Source organism: Miniopterus natalensis, chromosome 10 (genome assembly GCF_054644295.1).
Source record: "Miniopterus natalensis isolate mMinNat1 chromosome 10, mMinNat1.hap1, whole genome shotgun sequence".
Lineage (NCBI taxonomy): Eukaryota > Metazoa > Chordata > Mammalia > Chiroptera > Miniopteridae > Miniopterus > Miniopterus natalensis.
This window is the reverse complement of record NC_142090.1, coordinates 29940374-29959632: the sequence shown is the minus strand read 5'-3', so window position 1 is coordinate 29959632 and position 19259 is coordinate 29940374.

Sequence of the window (19259 nt, the reverse complement as noted above, 5' to 3'; positions counted from 1 at the left end):
TAATTAGAAGATAAGGTAGAAACACACTCTGTCAGAGCAGCAAAAAAGAAAAAAACATTTAAAAAGCATGGGGATAGGTTAAGGGAACTTTCAGAGAACATGAAATGAAACAATATTTGCATTATAGGGGTACCAAAGGTAGAATACAGTGAGAAATGGATAGAGAACCTGGTGGAAGAAATAATGACAGAAAAATGCCCTAAGCTGGTGAAGGATACAGCCACACAAGTTCAAGATGCACAGAATTTATCAATCAAGAAAAACCTAGAGAGACCCACTCCAAGACACATCATAATTAAAATCACAAATGTTAAGGGCAGAGAGAGAATATTAAAGAGCCGCAACAGAGAGACTAGCAGTGACCAACAAGGGAGCCCCCATAAGGCTGTAAGCAGATTTCTCAACAGAAACACTTCAGACCAGAAGGGATTGGCATGAAGTTCTCAAAGTAATGAAAAGCAAGAGCCTGCAACCAGACCAGCAAGGCTATCATTTAAAATTGAAGGTGAAATAAAGAGTTTCCCAGACAAAAGAAGGCTAAAGGAAAGGAGTTCAGTACCACCAAATCAACATTGCGAGGAGTGATAAAGGAATACTTTAAGAAAAAGAAATATTGAGAGGAAGATACATCAGCATAAAGAAAAAAATGGTGTTAAATAAGAATATATCAATAATAACCTTAAATGTAAACAGAAGACATGCTCCAATCAAAAGACAGGGTAGCTGAATGGGTAAGAAAACATGACATATATATGTTATCTACAAGAGACCCATCTGAGAGCAAAAATGTACACAGGCTAAAAGTGAAGGGATGGAAAATAAATTTTCCATGCAAATAGAAATGAAAAGAAAAGAAAAAAAAGCTGCAGTAGTAATACTTATTTCTGACAAAATAGACTTCAAAATAAAGACAATAACAAAAGACAAAGGTCACTACATAATACTTAATGGATCTATCCAACAGGAGGAAATAACCCTTATAAATATATATGCACCAAATATAGGAGCACCTAAAAATATAAAAAAATTCTTGGTGGACTTTAATGGGGAGATTGATAGCAATACGATCATAGTGGGTACTTTACCACTCCACTGTCATCACTGGACAGATCATTAAGACAAAAAATCAATAGGAAAACAGAGACCTTAAAAGACACACTAGATCTAATGGATTCAATTGACATTTACAGAACATATCATCCCAAAGCAGCAGAATACACCTTCTTCTCAAGTGCACATGGAGCATTCTCAAAAACAGACCCCATTTTGGGACACAAAACATGTCTCTACAAGTTCAAGAAGATTGAAATCACATCAAGCATCTCCTCAGATCACAATGCCATGAAATTAGAAATTCTTCAGTATAAAAAAAACCCTCAAAAGTATTCAAGCACATTGAGGCTAAATAGCCTGTTATTAAACAGTGAATGGGTTACCAACAAGATCAAGGAAGAAATCAAAAACTTCCTTGGAACAAATGAAAGTGAGCACAAAACAACCCCAAATCTATGGGACATGGTAAAAGTAGTTCTGAGAGAAAAGTTGATAGCATTACACTCATACCTCAAGAAACAAGAAAAAGTCCTAATAAACTATTTAACACCACAGGTAAAATAATTAAAAAGAGAGCAGCAAGAAAAACACAGAGGAAGTAGAAGGAAAGAAATAATAAAGATCAGAGCAGAAATTAATGACAGAGACTTAAAAAAAAAAAAGTACAAAAGATCAATGAAGCCAAGAGCTGGTTATTTGAAAAGATAAATAAGATTGATGATCCTTTAGCCACACTCACCAAGAAACAAAAAGAAAGAACCCAAATAAATAAAATCACAACTGACCCAACAGAAATACAAAGGATCATAAGAAAGTACTATGAGCAGCTATATGACAACAAACTAGACAACCTGGGTGAAACGGACAAATTCCTAAAAACATACAAACTTCCAGAACTTAATCAGGAAGAATCAGAAAACCTGAATAGGCCAATAACTGCTGATAAAATTGAAGCAGTAATAAAAAAACTCCCAGCAAACAAAAATCATCAACTAGATGGATTTACAGGTGAGTTTTGCCAAACTTTCACAGAAGAATTAACACCTATTCTCCTCAAACTATTCCAGAAAATTCAAAAGGAGGGAAAACTCCCAAGCTCTTTTAATGAGGCCAACATCACCCTAATCCAAAAAAAAATAGAGACACTACAAAGAAAGAGAATTATAAGCCAATATCCCTGATGAACATAGATGTTAAAATTCTCAACAAAATACTAGCAAACCAGAGCCATCAATAATTAATTATGATTTTAGTGTGTTTAGTTACACTTAGAAATCAGCACCACAAATTATTTGGAAATTTTGTGGCAAATTTCCTACCTGGGATATCTCTATTCCCAATCATTTAATTTGTTTAATGAGTTCTACAGAATACAAATTATGTCTCACAAATAATTCCTGTAATGAAATACCAAAAGTTTGGGGTACCTTGTCTAGTGGAACCAGAGAAAGACATGATTCTTTTTAGCTTAAATATGACAAATCTGAAAATAATATTACTTTGGGATAATGCTCCTATTTATGTATTGGGTGAAATATTAGAGAAATAATTTTGTTATCCATTGTTAACCAAAGTAGAGAAATAAGATAAAAAATGTATGCTTTATACTTTAAATCTGAAACATAGAGAGACTGATTACAATTTTCAGAGGATGTCACCTCTGGATGCTGCCTGTCATTTACATCTTACCTGGGAGAGTGTCTTGTGGCTGCATAAGCTCACCTTCTGAATGTGTTCTGCTCATTTTCCTGTGGGGAGGATGGTTTTAATGTTCTCTCAGCAGAGTGTACTTTTATTTACTTCTGCTATTTCTGTTTACCTGTCTTCTTGCTTATTTAGCATTTGCATTTAGCCTGTCCTGAAAGTAGTTCTGGGAATTGTAGAACAAATGAACAGGCCATAAGCTTTACAAATAAATCTCTCTTCAGTTTTACACTGGGTCTGTGTGGGAATGTCTTCCCCTTTATCCCTTTTCCTTAACTTGATGAAATTTTCAAAAGAACCATGCATATTTAAACAAAATGTCACGAATGTGGGTTTTTCCCACAGAATTATGAAACTTGCCCTAGACCAAATTCTTCCAAAGAAGTTAAATTCTAATGAGTAACTTGTCCTACATATTTGAAACCAACATTTTTTTTTTTTTTTTAACTTATGTAACAGATAATGCTAACTGCAAGGTCATGGGCAAGTCATTGAACCTCTTTTTAGACTCATCTTTAAAGAAAGAGAATTGGACAATATAAGCCCGATAGTTTAACAAAAGTTCAATGATTTTTAAAAGCCTTTTGCTTCACAATCTGCAAATAATAGCTGCACAGATAGATTAAACTCTGGGGGATAGTGCTTGGTGAATAAATATTTAGCAAACAATTGGCAACAGACATGGAAAACAATCATAGCCCTGACTATATCAATTGCCACAAACCATACTAATGATTTTGGAGAGAATATCAGCAAAATGCTAATTTATTCAATTAATATTTGATATTATATTATTTCATACATAAATTAGTGTTTACACAGTAAAGAATACAAATGTTTTGCCCACACATTCTTGACCCACTTCTATACTTTTTCTTGGACATTTCCCAAAAAATCATTTTTTAAAATGATGTTCAAAATATTTCTGTTTATAGCAGTTTATTATTGGTAGTTAAATCTGTAAAATAATCCAATGGTTTATCCTTCTTAAGAATTTTTAATCATTTTTTATATTTGCTTTATATTAGCACTGTCAGATGTAAATTTGTATAAAATCTCCCAAATCATAAAAGATTTATAATATGAAATATATTTAGATTAGTCTCTAGTTTATCAGCTGGATAAAAATTAGGAGAATTGTAACTAGAACAATTAATTGAAAATGAAACAATTAATAAAAATGAACAATTAATAAAAAATGAAAAAAAAATCATGTTGTGCTTTGACTACAGAAATGAAACTAAGAGCCTCTTTGCTGTCACAGAATTGGTGTGATAAGAGCATACACATGTGTCCTTTTCAGGAGCCCAGGTTAATAATCAAAGCATATATGAGACGAAAAACGGTGAGAAGCAGTGCATCCTTGAAGTTAAGGCTATTGGCCTTTTATAGGCTTGTTAGGTTAGTTAACTCTGGAAAGACTCAGTTACTACTGCTGAGGAATGTGGTGAAAAATAATCACTTGCCATTCAATTCCACAGCTAGGTATAATGCTGATTCTAGTCGTATGTGGCATCTGTAACAACGCCCATCTACTAGGAGATGGTGACAGACTGAAGAAGGGATAGGACAAAGTAGCACAAAGAGAAATGTGCTTCAAGACAGTAACACACCTACAAACTGGTTAGGAAGTGCACTAGATTGGGTTGATGGAGCATTGTCATTCCCCCACATACCTTTCTAAGAGGACTCTCATTTGTTCAGCTATCCACAACTCATCCTTGCAGCCATGCTTTTCAGGGAAGTCATGAAAAATTCCTAGCCCCTTAAGCCTGACCTCTTTCCTTGGTTTATTGAGGAAGGAAATATAAACATTTGGTCAATGAGGTAAAAGACCAAGTTAGCTTGAGTTTAGGATGAGATGGCGGTGGGACTGGTGTTTCTGAGAAAGGATTTCCTCAATCTTAAAGAAACACAAAAAAGAGAAAGCCTCTTTACTGCTTATACTACCTCTGAACACTGAGCTCAGGATGTGATCCCTGCTTCAGGCATCTTGCTTCCAGGCTAAAGATAGCAGATCAGAAATGTGACTAAAGCTGGACATAAGAGGAAGGATGGATTTGCACAAACATCAAAATAGCAGAGAAGTAAGAATATTTCAAGACAGAATAAGAGTATAGATAGGAAAAAAAAAAACAAAAAAACACAAAAACTGGGCTGGGACTAGGGCTATCTTGTTAACTGAGCAAAGCTGAGACCACTAAGTTTAGAATCAAAGAAAGTCATAGGAGAATACATTTTGATAAATGAAGACAATTCACTTGTTCCTCTCTCATTCATTTCTCCAACCTGGAGGTGGTGCCATGCAGGATGCCTGGGCTTCCTACTTGCCCTAAGTGACATGTGAATCTTTAGTCTTCTTTCTTCAGATAAAGAGTAGGAAAAGGCAGGAGGCTCTTGTGACTTGTACAGTTTGTTAACTTAAAGCAGTTGTGCAAGAGAATCATCCTGCTTAATTTTATCTTGATATGGTCTTATTTGATTGGTTTTTGTGAGATTATGGATTTTCTCTTCTTTACTTTATGGCGGGACACATGTTGATCTGGTCACCATGTGAAAGAGAGAAACTGACTTCCCATAAAAGTAAAAAGAATGTGATATTTATATTTTAAATTATTTTATGTTTTGAATCTCAAAGTGTGAAATACACATTATACAAAAACAAGAACACATAGAAAAAATATAATTATTTAAAATTAGAATCAAGTCTCACCAAGATGGAACAAAGCTAATTATGTTTCAATGTTTTGTGACTGTTCCACAACTCCCTGACTCCAATGATCTAAGTGCCTGTAAGACATACGTGATCTACATTCCTTTATGAAAGAGAATAAACTCTTAAAGATATTAGATACCACTGAAAACATATAAATGCTAAGTTATTATTAAAATCACAAAACATTACCAAGATAATTTTGTTGCTGATATACACATCATATTTAATAAAATCTAGAAAGCCACTGATTATTAAAAGTAGCATTCTTATGTTTAAACTAGTTATTTATTTTTACTTCTGTGCATTATTCATTGTATAAATATACCACAATTTATTTATCCATTCTAATATTAATGCCCAATTAGATTGCTTCCAATTTTTAGCTATTAATAACAGTATTACCCTGAGTATGATTTTACACATCTTTGCACACAAATATACATTTCTGTTGGGTATTTGGAGTAAAATTGAAGTTCGAATTTAAGTAGAAACTGCTAAACAGTTTTCCAAAGTGATTGTACCAATTTACTCTCTGACCAGCAAGATATGAGAGTTCTATTTGTTTTTTATATTTTTTGCTGACTATTGATACCACATGTGACTTCTTCTACTTTGTGGCTTGCATTCTTTTCTTCCAAAAGTTTCTTTTGATAAATATAAGTTGTTAACTTTAATATGATCTGCCTTATCACTTTTTTGCTTTATGGCTAGTGATTTTGGGGGATGAAGTTTAAGAAGTCTCTGCCTCTCCAAGTTCAGAAATATAAGCTCTTATGTTGTTTTTCTAGAAATTTCATTGTTTTACTTTTTAAGTTTAGAACTAGAGAATTCATCTCTAATTTATTCTTGGCTATGATGTGAGTTAGAAAGGAATCAAGATTATCTTTTTCTCCCTATGGAATCCAAGTGACCCAGTATAACTTATGGAAAATACTATTCTTTCACTGCACTGTGTTATATGAATCAGTGACTATATTTGGACAGATCTGTTGTTGGAGTCTATAAATTGTATACACTGTATCTGTATCATACTGCTCTTATTATTATAACTTAGTAACTTGATTTTTGGTATAATGAGGTCTCTAATTTTATTATTATTTTTGTTGTTCATAATTGTGTTGATTATATTAGGTCCGTTCTACTTCTGTATAAATTTTAAAACCACCTAGTTGACACACAAAAAAATTGCTAAAATTTCCATTGGGATTACGTTAAATTTGTATGTCAGTTTGGGAAAAGTTACTATATAAGAGTACATCTTCTAACATGAAAATTCAGGATTTCATTAATTTAGATTTCCTTTAATTTTACTCAGTGATGTTCTGTGGTTTTCTTTGTAGAGGTATGGACATTTTTGTTAAATTTACTCATAGAAATTTGCTGCTTTTGGTTAATATTTTAAATGGCTTAATTTTAAAACTTTATAATTTGTTTATTATTGCTTATGGAAATATAAAAATAGAATAGAAATAGGCATAAAGAAATATAATTTATTTTTGTATAGTTTTAATTCTTTCTCTGGAAAAAGTTTTATATGTGCACTGCCTAAGACTGCCAGTACAATATTGATAGTAGACATCTTTGTCTCATTCCCAACCTCAGAAGGAAAGCTTTAAATAATTTATGATGCTTGCAATAGGTGTTTTTACAGATAGTCTTTGTAAATTGAAGGGAGTTTTTTCCTATTATCTTTTAAAGTTTTTAAAATTAGGTCTGTTTTTAGTTATGAATGGGTATTTAATTTTGTTAAAAGCTTAATTTTCTATAATTTGTGTATTTTTCTAGATATATTTTTGTTATATATTTTGGAATTCCAGTGTAATTCCACTGTGGTCAGAGAAGATACTCCGAATAAATTCAATAAATCTGAAATTTTTTGAAATTTTAAAATTATACAATATATTTTAATTTTGACTACATGGTGCATTTATACTTGAAAAAGTTGTCAATTCTGTCATTGTTGAGTACAATGTCCTATATATACCAATTTCATCGATATACCAATTGGTTGTTAATTGTTATTCAAATCTTCTATAATTTGAACTATTTTTTTTAACCTACTTGTTTTATTAGTTGGTAAGTGGACTCAAACTCTGATGAAAGTTTCTGGCAAATGTAACTTAGGAACAGAAAAACTAACTAGGAAGCTTCAATTAGGCCTCCTAAATGAATCCTAGGCCATAGATTGTTAGAGCCCTGCATTGCATTCTTATTTATTAAAGTGGCAATGTTTTCTATTGGCTAATGTTTCCTGTGTACAAGTTCCCTTGGTATGAAACTGAAAGGGAAAAGGGATTAGTGGGAAAATTCAGGGTTCTAACCCCAACTTGAGTTCCTAACATATTTACAAGAAACATTTATCAATTGCCCAAAATATATCACCCTGGTTGTGTATTTCTTAGTAGAGTTCTCAATAAAAGAAACTTGAAAAAAAGACATATGGTGATACAGAGAATGGGTGAAATGGATGAAGGTGGCCAAAAGGTAAAAACTTCCAGTTATAAAATAAGTAAGTCCTAGGGATATAATGGTGATTATAATTTATAATATTGTTTTATTGCTAAGAGAGTAGATATTAAAAGATCTCAAAACAAGAAAAAAAATGTAGCTATGTGAGAAGATGGAGGTTAACTAGACTTGTGGTGATTATTTCACAAAATATGCAAATATTAAATCATATATATACCTGAAACGAATATAATGTTATATGTCAATTATATCTCAATTTTTAAAAAGGCCCAACCAGGCGTGGCTCAGTGGTTGGGTGTCGATCCCCAGTCGGGGGGCATGCAGGAAGCAGCCAATCAATGACTCATCATTGATGTTTCTCTCTCTCTCTCCCCCTCTTCTTTTCTCTCTCTGAAATCAATAAAGATATATTTAAAAATAAATAAATAAATAAATAAATAAATAAATAAATAAATAAGACTTAATGACAGAAAAAAGATAAACGATTTGTAACGTATTCATAATTATTTTTGGAAAGTGTGGATTACCAATATGTTATTATTAAAATTATTAAATATTGACTACATTTTTGTAGCTGCATAAATCTTTCATATTTTCAACATGGTTAACAAAATGTGCTTTTGAAAATCTTGTGTACTAGCACAAGTTAATGTAAAGATCACCAGGCTAATAGAATGTCAGTCCAAGAATATTTGTATGGTTCTCAGAGGTTTAAGGGAGAGCAAGATATTCTTGTAGCATCCAATGGTATCACTTCAAAAGAGGGACATATCTGGTTATTTCAGCTTGTATACCACTCTCTCTCCAAGAGTTAAAAACTCAAGGGTCTGGTTCTTCGCAGGTTCTGTTTGGTGCCAATGGTAATACTTGCAAATAAATCTATACAAAGCAGCGAGCTAACCAAGTTCAATATTGCAGATGTTAGTTCTTCAGAATGTCTTTGAGGATTTTATCCACACAAGAAGTTTTCAGAACAAAGCACCCCAAGAGGTGGTGAGGTACTCTAAGATAGGTGTCATAATCAATGATATATTATATATGGAGCAATGAATGTGCATCAAAACCAAAAATCTGTCAACTTTTCTCAAAAGGTGCTGTCAACATGGTAAGATGCCAGATTTTGAATATCAGAAAAATGCAGTGGGAAGATTCAAGTTCAAATGTCATATTTAAAAAAATAAAAGAATATTGGATAAAAATCTTTAAAAAGGAAAAATTGAGTGGCTATTACTGAGAGAACACAGAAAGATAAACTCAATTCAGAACCTCACATTATGGTTAGATACCTCAATTATACCAATGCAGTGGAGCCTCATTTCTTGAACTTAATTCATTCTGAAAGCTGTTTGAGAAGTGATTTGTTTGAAAACCAAATCTTTTTTTTGTTTTTTGCATTAGAAATAATGTAAATGTAATTAATCCACTTTAGACCCTCAAATGATTCTTTGTTTTAACCTTTCTTATATACAGTACATGTCTAATGCACTGCTTAATCTATAAATAAACACTTCTTAAATTTATTGAACCACCCCCTACTAACCTTAAATGAATTTTTCATATATCACTGCCTCCAAAATTCTATCACCAGCTAACTGTTTTTCCTTTACCCAATCAACAAACAATTTTTATACCTATTCATTTGCCTGAGACTGTTGTTTCATGAGCACTTTCACACCCTTAGCAACATTAGCACTCTCAATAGCCTCTTTATGTTTTAAAATTATATGTTCATATTAGCCATTGTAACCCCAATAAATTTAATGAAGTGTTATAAAAAAAATGTGCCAGCAACAAAAGCATTCTCTCCTTGGTTTGTTGCTTGAGAGACACTTTTTGTTGTGCTGAGGTGTCAGCATGAAAGGGTTGTCGTGTCTAAAGCTGAAGTTTTGGTCCACAATGGAGACATCTTTTCTGTGAACTTGGTCAAAACCCGAATTATTTGAGATGGGAGATGTTCAAGAACAGAAGTTTGACTATATTATCAGGTGGCAAATGATAGTGATTTTATCTTTTTTCTTTTCTTTGTAAACAATATTTTGAGGTCATTCCCCATCTTGATTAAAGTAGGTTATGTTGATTGTAGAAAATCTGGAAAATGGAGAAATGTACCACAATAAATTCACCATAATCCCTAGAGATAATGGATACAGTTTATAGCTTGCAGTACATACTGTCAGTCTTTTCAACATAAATATATATAATTTTAAGCCAATTTAATCACATTATACACAAATATACCAACTGTAAGGCAATTTATTTCTCCTAACTCTTCTGGTCAGTGACTTGAGCCTTCCTGTCTACTTTGTACCCAGCTTGGGTAGCAGGAAAAGAAAAAGACACTAAAATGTTCACTCTTTAAGATTTCCCATTCCCTTGCCCAACAGCTTCCTTGATCATTTTATTTAGAATTACATATCTCTCCAATATACTCTTCCTATTCTGCATTATTTTTTATCTTTCCCCATAATTTTTATCATTAACAAACACCCTATATATTTTGCTTATTATTATTTTTTCGATATTTATCTTCCTCAACTAGAATACAAGTTCCATAAGAGAAGTGCTTTTGTAATTTTTTTCACCATTTTGTCCCCAGTGGCTTTTACTGAGCAGACCCTCAATCCATATTTCTTGAATAAATGAATACAAATGAAATACTATATGGGTTTGGTTTACACAAGACAAAATAGGCTTCAACTCTGGACCCTATGTCATTTTTCTCCTGAAATGGTACCACTCTTCTCAGCCCATGATCATAGCTATTTGTCCTGACCTTGAAACCACAACTCTAAATGCTCTCTTATTTCTTGCCCAGACTTTTTGAGTTCTCTTCAAATCTCGGTATGTTTATATTTAGTCACAGAGGCAGGAAAACTTCTAAATCTTCTAGAAGTCACTTTGTAAGCCCTAAAGGAAATGGCAGGAAGGGCCATAACACTGCCTGTTTCATTTTATTCTCCTCTTCCTTTGGCCACATTTACACTTCTAATTCTGTGCCATTTTGTTTATGGAATCAAACTGAAAATTGATGCTGTCCAATACTTCCATATGGATTTTATAATATTTTAAAGTTCTGGGTAGAGGGAAGATGGCGGCACTGTGAGAAGCAGCAGAGAGCCCTCGCTCCCAGCCACAGACTCGATTTACTCCTAAAATCCTAAGTAACCAGCTTGAGAAAACCAGAAAAACATACTTGAGTGGATGGAGTGCGAGTGGGGAGCACTGAAGAAACATCACAAAGTCCAGTAAGAGAGGGGGCTTAGGAAGGGGGAACCCCCCTGAAGTCTTTGCTGGGCTCCAAGCCAGGAGGCCTGGAGGCTGCAAAGTTCCCTCCACTTTGGAGTGCGGACAACATCCAAAAGTGGGGACCCAAACACAAAGCAATGAGAGGGGAAGGAACGCCCCCTGCATGGGGCAGAGGGACCCAGGGGAACAGTGAGTCTCAGAGGGATGGCGCTTTCCTAGGAAACAAAGCCTCTAAAGGCAGATGGCACCTTCCTAGTGAAACAAAGCTTCTAGTGGTGGCTGTGACCAGCGTCTAGTGCTCTGGATGCCAACCATAAAGAAGGCTGTCCCATGGTTTGTGGCACCCAAGTGGTAAGGAACCAGAGGACTGCACTGAGAAGCCGCACATGGGGACACACTGTGTTGAGCCCTAGAAAGCACTGAATCTGCATGGTGTGGGGGATGGGAGGGGCCCTCCTCTCCCTGAGCACCTGGTGATGGGAGGCTGGGATCTGTCACCAGTCCTGAGGGTGCCCTCCTGCCCTGTGCTCCTGGTGTCCAGAGGCTGGGATCGGTGACCAGCTCTGAGGGGCACCATGGGGGCACATGAAGCCGCCCTAGCTTTGCTGAGACCAGCAGTGCAGGGAGCTGGGTGAAGCTGACTTTGGAGCCCCTCCTGCTGGGTCCCTTGGTGAGCAAGCAGCAGGAGCTTGAAGGGCAGATTTTCTGCCAGTGTGTTGCTCTGTGCTTTTGCAAGTTTGATTGTGGTACTTGGTCCCACCTTCCCTGCGTACACTGCAAACACAGACCAGCAGAGACTGGGATTGGGATCTGCACAGTAGACAGTCTGAGGGGCGGGCCTGGTGAGACCAGCCAACCAGAGCTGAGCAGGGAGGGGTGGAGCCCACCAGCCTCTTCTGCAGCCAGGAGCACCACCCCCAACAAGACAAGGGTGCATCCCGCTCACTGAAACCCCAGACCTGCAGGGCACAGTCTTAAGGGGGAAGGGAGAACAGCTCACAAGAGGACATTACAAGAATAAGACTCTCAGGGACTGTTGTTTGGGAACTGGAGGAAAAGCTGCAAAACCCTGCTGGGGGCTGGGCATGCAAAGGGCTCACCAGAATGTGCTTTTATTCAAACCCACTGAGCCCAGGGTGCTGAAACGGCCAATACAGAAAAGGCAACAGGCTGAAATCAATCTGAAACTGCAGCAGGCCAGTGCATGGGGAACTAGAATCAGAGGACAGGGTAGGGACTGAGGAACTGGCTGTGAAGCAGAGACTAACTCCCTCAGCATGAGCTCCTGAAAGAGACACCTCTAATGGGGGTGATACCCTGAGCTACACTAACCACCCTGCACCCTAAAGACTCTACAGAAGACTCTGGAATAAGACAAGGCAACTACAAGGTAGTAAAATAGTTGACAAGAGGAGTGGTCCACAGAGAGCCTCAGATCAATCATCTACCTAAGGACATCAGAGCCAAACCTAGACGGCTCCTCACATTGGCTGATACACAAGCACCTCCCAGGAGAACTGAAACCAGCACATGAAAGAGTGACCCTCTTTCAGACAGCATAAGTTGTCCAGAAGAAACGCACCTGATTGACAACCTTTTTTTCTTCTGTTTTTAGGTTTTGTTTGGTTTTGGGGTTTTTTGGTTTGGGGGTTTTTCTTGTTTGTGGGTTTATTTTTTCTCTTTTTTCCTTAGGAAGAAGAAAAAGGGGAGAAAAATTATTTTTTCTTCTATTTTAAATTTTATAACAATTTTTTAAAAAATTTTTTTAACTAAATTTTTTATTTCCTCTTTTTTATAAAAGAATTTTGTCTTGCTTAGCTTGTTTTTAATTTTGTTTTGATTATTTGCTTTGTTTTGTATTATCCTTGCTTCTACTATCAAGACGTTCATGATATCCCTGCTTAACAACTGGGACTTATCATTATAACCAAGTTTACTGCTTTCCTCTATAGTTTCCCTGAAATCTCTTACCAGACTCCCTCCCTGCCTAGGATTTCTCTCTCTCTCTCCTCTCGATCCATTGGCATAACTTTTTTTCTTTTTCTTTTTTCTTTTTCTACTTTTCTTTCATTCTTTCATTATCCTCCTTTCTGTCTTCCTATATTTTTGTTTGATTGTTAGTTTCTCTTATTCTCTTTATTGTATTTTTGTTTTCTCATTTTCAACTATTATCCTATTCCTATTCTCTCCCTTAATTTTTTGCTCGCCCTACTTTCAGAATTTTTTCTCTGCTTCTCTTATCTCCCAGTAGATTCTCTGTTTTTTACATTTTAGTTCATTATTATTTTCTAAATTTTCACCAGTATTAACAACAATGTACATCTCTCCCTCTCTGAGTACTACTTTTCTTTCTCTTTTTCTTTTTTTTAAGCATTTGTGTGTGTGTGTGTGTGCGTGTGTGTGTGTTCTCCCTTCACTCTCCCAGTTCTATTTTCACGTGGGTTGTTTTCATTGTGACTGTCAAAATATTTTATAAGATACCTCTTGTTTCCTGGAATTTTAGTTGTATATTGTCCTGCCTTGCCAGCACTGGTACAATAGCTTACACATCGAGGTTGGGGCTGAGACACAGTTGCCCAACCTGAGAGGAGGGTCCTCCCAAGGACAGGTGAACAACAATCTAGACCCAACCACAACAAGAGAACATAAAGAAATCACAAAAGGGACACACACAAGAGGGACATGCCTAGAGCAAAGAGCTCAGAAGTGTAAGGAAAACACACCTCTGGGCTCCACTGGACCCACAAGATAAAATGCCATCCCATAAGACTGGGACACAGCAACTATATCTAATATATAGATACAGCACTAAGACCTATAAAATGGGGAGAAAAAGAAACCCCAAAATAAAAGAAAAGGAAAAATCGCCAGAAAAAAATTTTGATGAGATGGAGTTAAGCAAGTTATCAGAAACGGAGTGCAGAGTATGAATGATGAAGATGTTCAAGGAACTTAAAAAGACACTAGATAATAAGATTGAAGACCTTAGTGAAAACATGCAAAAAGAGATACATACCATAAAAAAAACTCAGACAGAGTTAAAGAATATTGTATCTGATATCAAGAATGCAATGGGAGGAATTAAAAGCAGGCTCAATGAAGCAGACTATAGAATAAGTGACTTAGAAGACAAGGTAGAAAAAAATCACACAATCAGAGCAGCAAAAAGAAAAAACACTTAAAAAGCATGAGGACAGTCTAAGGGAGCTTTGGGACGACATGAGTAAAACAACATTCACATTACAGGAGTACCAGAGGGGGTGAAAAGAGAGCAACAGATAGAGAACTTGAAGGAGGAAATAATTATAGAAAACTTCCCAAGGCTGGCGAAGGAGAAAGCCACACAAGATCAGGAAGCTCAGAGGGTTCCAAACAAGAGAAACCCAAAAAGACTCAATCTAATATACATCATAATTAAAATGGCAAATGTCAAGAGCAAACAGAAAATATTAAGGGCTGCAAGAGAGAGACAAGCAGTGACCTACAAGGGAACGCCCATAAGGCTGACAGTTGATTTCTCAAAAGAGACTCTTCAGGCCAGAAGGGAGTGGCATGAAGTTCTGCAAGTAATGAAAAGCAAGAACATGCAACCAAGATTGCTTTATCCAGCAAAGGCTATCATTTAAAATTGAAGGTGAAATAAAAAGCTTCCTAGACAAAAAGGGGCTAAAGGAGTTCAGTACCACTAAGCCAGCATCACAAGAAATGCTAAAAGAATTGCTTTAACAAAAAGAAGGTATAATGAAAGAAGGGTACGTCAGCCTAAAGGGGGGAAATGGCATTAAATAAGTTGTTATCAATAGTAAACTTACATGTAAAAGTTATAAATGGTCCAATCAAAAGACAAAAGGTAGCTGAATAGATAAGAAAACAGGGCCCAAATATATGCTGTCTACAAGAGACTCACCTGAGAGCAATGGACTCACACAGGCTAAAAGTGAAGGGATGGAATAAAATATTTTATGAAAATGAAAAGGAAAAAAAAGCTGGATAGCGATTCTTATTTCTGAAAAAACAGAATTCAAAATAAAGACCATAACAAGAGACAAAGATGGTCACTACATATCACTAAAGGGATCAATCCAACAGGAGGAAATAACCCTTATAAACATTTATGCACCCAATATAGGAACACCTAAATATATAAAAAATTTCTTGGGGGACTTTAAAGTGGAAACTGACAACAACACAATCATAGTGTGGGATGTTAACACACCACTCTCAGCATTGGACAGATCATCAAGACAAAAAATCAACAGGGAAACGCAGACCTTAAATGAATCACTAGACCTAATGGGTTTAATTGACATTTACAGAACATTTAACCCCAAAGCAGCAGAATACACCTTCTTCTCAAGTGCACATGGAACATTCTCAAAAATGGACCACATACTAGGGCACAAGGCAAGTCTCTACAAATATAAGAAGATTGAAATCATATCAAGTATCTTCTCGGATCACAATGTCATGAAACTAGAAAAAAAAAACACTATAAAAAAACTCAAAAATATTCAAACACATGGAGGCTAAATAGCATGTTATTAACAAAGAAAGGGTTACCAATGAGATCAAGGGGGAAATCAAAAGCTTCATGGAAAGTAATGAAAATGAACAAAAACAACCCAAAACCTATGGGACACGGCAAAAGCAGTCCTGAGAGGAAAATTTATAGCATTACAGGCCTATCTCAAGAAACAAGAAAAAGATCTAATGAACCATCTAACACAACAACTAAAAGAACTAGTACGAGAACAGTAAGAAAATCCCCGAGGCAGTAAAAGGAAGGAAATAATAAAGAGCAGAGCAGAAATTAATGACATAGAGACTAAAAGAAACAATAAAAAAAATCAATGAAACCAAGAGCTGGTTTTTTGAAAAGGTAAATAATATTGATGCACCTTTAGCCAGACTCACTAAGAAACAGAGAGGACCCAAATAAGTAAAATCAGAAATAAAAGAGGAGATAAAACAACTGACCCAACAAAAATACAAAGGATTATTTGAAATTATTATGAGCAACTATATGCCAAAAAACTGGACAACATGGGGGAAATGGACAAATTCCTAGAAGCATACAACCTTCCAAAGCTAAATCAAGAAGAGGCAGAAAACCTGAATAGACCAATAAGAACTAATAAAATTGAAGCAGTAATCAATAAACTCCTAGCAAACAAAAGTCCTGGACCAGATTGATTTACAAGCCAGTTTTACCAAACATTCAAAGAAGAATTAACACCTAGTCTATTCAAACTATTCCAGAAAATTCAAGAGGAGGGAAAACTCCCAAACTCTTTTTATGAGGCCAGCATCATCCTAATCCTAAAACCAGATAAAGATACTACAAAGAAAGAAAATTACAGGCCAGTATCCCTGATGAACATAGATGCTAAAATCCTCACTAAAATACTAGCAAACTGGATCCAGCAATACATTAAAAAGATCATACATCATGACCAAGTGGGATTCATTCTGAGGATGCAAGGCTGATACAACATCCAAAAATCAATAAATGTGATACATCACATAAACAAAATGAAGGACAAAAATCATATGATCATATAAATAGATGCAGGAAAAGCATTCCATAAAATCCAGCACCCATTTCTGATAAAAACTCTCAAAGTAGGAATAGAGGGATCATACCTCAACAGAATAAAGGCCATATATGACAGACCTACAGCCAACATCATACTCAAAGGGCAAAAACTAAAACCATTTCCATTAAAAACAGGAACAAGACAAGGATATTTGCTTTCACCACTCTTATTCAACATAGTATTGGACGTCCTCGCCATAGCCATCAGACAGGAAGAAAGCATAAAAGGTATCTAAATTGCAAAGGAGGAAGTAAAACTGTCATTATTTAGAGATGACATGATATTGTACATAGAAAACCCTAGAGACTCCATCAAAGTACTACTAGATTTGATAAACGAATTTGGCAGGTTGCTGGATACAAAATACATCTGGAAATCAATGGTATTCTTAGACACCAACAATGAACTTTCAGAGAGAGAAACTAAAAAAGCAATACCATTTATCATTGCAACTAAAAAAATAATATACCTAGGAATAAACCTAACCAAGGATGTAAAAACCTGTACTCGTAAAACTATGTGACAGTGAAAAAAGAAATAGAGAAAGATTTAAGCAAGTGGAAGATTATATCATATTCATGAAGTGGAAGAATTAATATCATTAAAATGTCCATACTAGCCAAAGCAATTTATAAATTCAATCCAATTCCTATTAAATATGGAACAAAAAAGACCCCGAATAGCTGCAGCCATCTTGAGAAAGAAAAACAGAGTGGGAGGGATCACATTTCTGAACTTCAAACTGTATTACAAAGCCACAGTAATCAAAACGGCCTGATTTTGGTACAACAACAGGCATATAGATCAATGGAATACAACAGAGACCCCAGAAATAGATCCACAGCATTATGGTCAGTTAGTATTTGACAAAGGAGGTAAGAGTATGCAATGGAGTAAAGACTATCTTTTCAATAAGTGGTGCTGGGAAAATTGGACAGATACATGCAAAAGAATGAAACTAGACCACCAACTTTCACCATACACAAAAATAAACTCAGAATGGATAAAAGACTTAAAGTTGAGTCACAAAACCATAAAAATCCTGGAAGAAAACATAGGCAGTAAACCACAGACATCCCATGTAGTGGACTTTTCACTGATACATCTCCTAGGGCAAGAGAAACAAAAGAAAAAATAAACATATGGGACTACATCAAACTAAAAAGCTTTTGTACAGCAAAAGAAAACAGCCTCAAAATACAAAGGAACCCCATGGTCTGGGAAAACATATTTGCCAAGGATGTATCTGATAAGGGGCTAATTTCCAAAGTGCACAAAGCACTCATACTACTCAGCAAGAGGAAGACAAACAACCCGATTAAGAAACGGGAAAAGCACTTGAATAGACACTTCTCCAAAGAGGACATTTGGTTGGTCAAGAGACACATGAGAAAATGCTCAACTCCCTAATCATCTGAGAGATGCAAATTAAAACCACAATGAGGTATCACTTCACACCTGTCAGAATGGCTGCCATCAACAAATCAACAAATGACATGTGCTGGCGAGGGTGTGGAGAAGGGGAACCATAGTACACTGCTGGTGGGAATGCAGACTGGTGCAACCACTATGGAAAACAGTATGGAGGTTCCTCAAAAAATTAGAAATGGAGCTGTCTTTTGGCCCAGTGATTCCACTCCTAGGAATGTATCCTAAGAATCCTGAGACATTCATCAGAAATAATATATGTACCCCGATGTTCATAGCAGCACAGTTTACAATAGCTAAGATCTGGAAACATCCCAAGTGCCTGTCAGTAGATAAGTGGATAAAAAACTGTGGGACATTTACAGCATGGAATACTACGCAGCTGTAAAGAAGAAGAATCTCGTACCCTTTGGGACAGTATGGATGGACCTGGAGAATATTATGCTAAGTGAAATAAGCCAGGCAGCGAAAGACAAACATCACTTGATCTCACTTATATGTGGAATCTAAAGAACTTAAGAAACTGATGAACAGAATAGATTCAATGACATGGAAGCATAGATGAGACTGACGAATGTCAGAGGGATGGAGGAAGGTGGGTGAGAGGAGGGGGAGAGAGTAACCAAAGTATTTACATGCATATATGCACAACCCGAGGACATGGACAATGGTGGGGAGAGGGACTGGGGAGAGGGATGGGACTGGGTGAAACAGGTCATTGGGGAGAAAAAGGGACACCTGTACTATTTTAAACAAAAATAAAATTTAAAAAAAATTGCTCAATCAAAAATAAATAAATAAATAAAGTTCTGCTATCCAATATGTTAGCCACTGGCCACATGTATCTGTTGAATATTTGAAACATGGCTAGCCTGGAGTGAAATGTGCTGTATGTGAAGAATGTACATCGGATTTCAAAAACAATAATAAAAATATGTAGAATGTCTTATTAGTAATTTTGTGTTATTATATATTGATATAATGATATTTTGTTATATTTGATTAATTAAATATATTATTAACATTGATTTAACTTGTTTCATTTC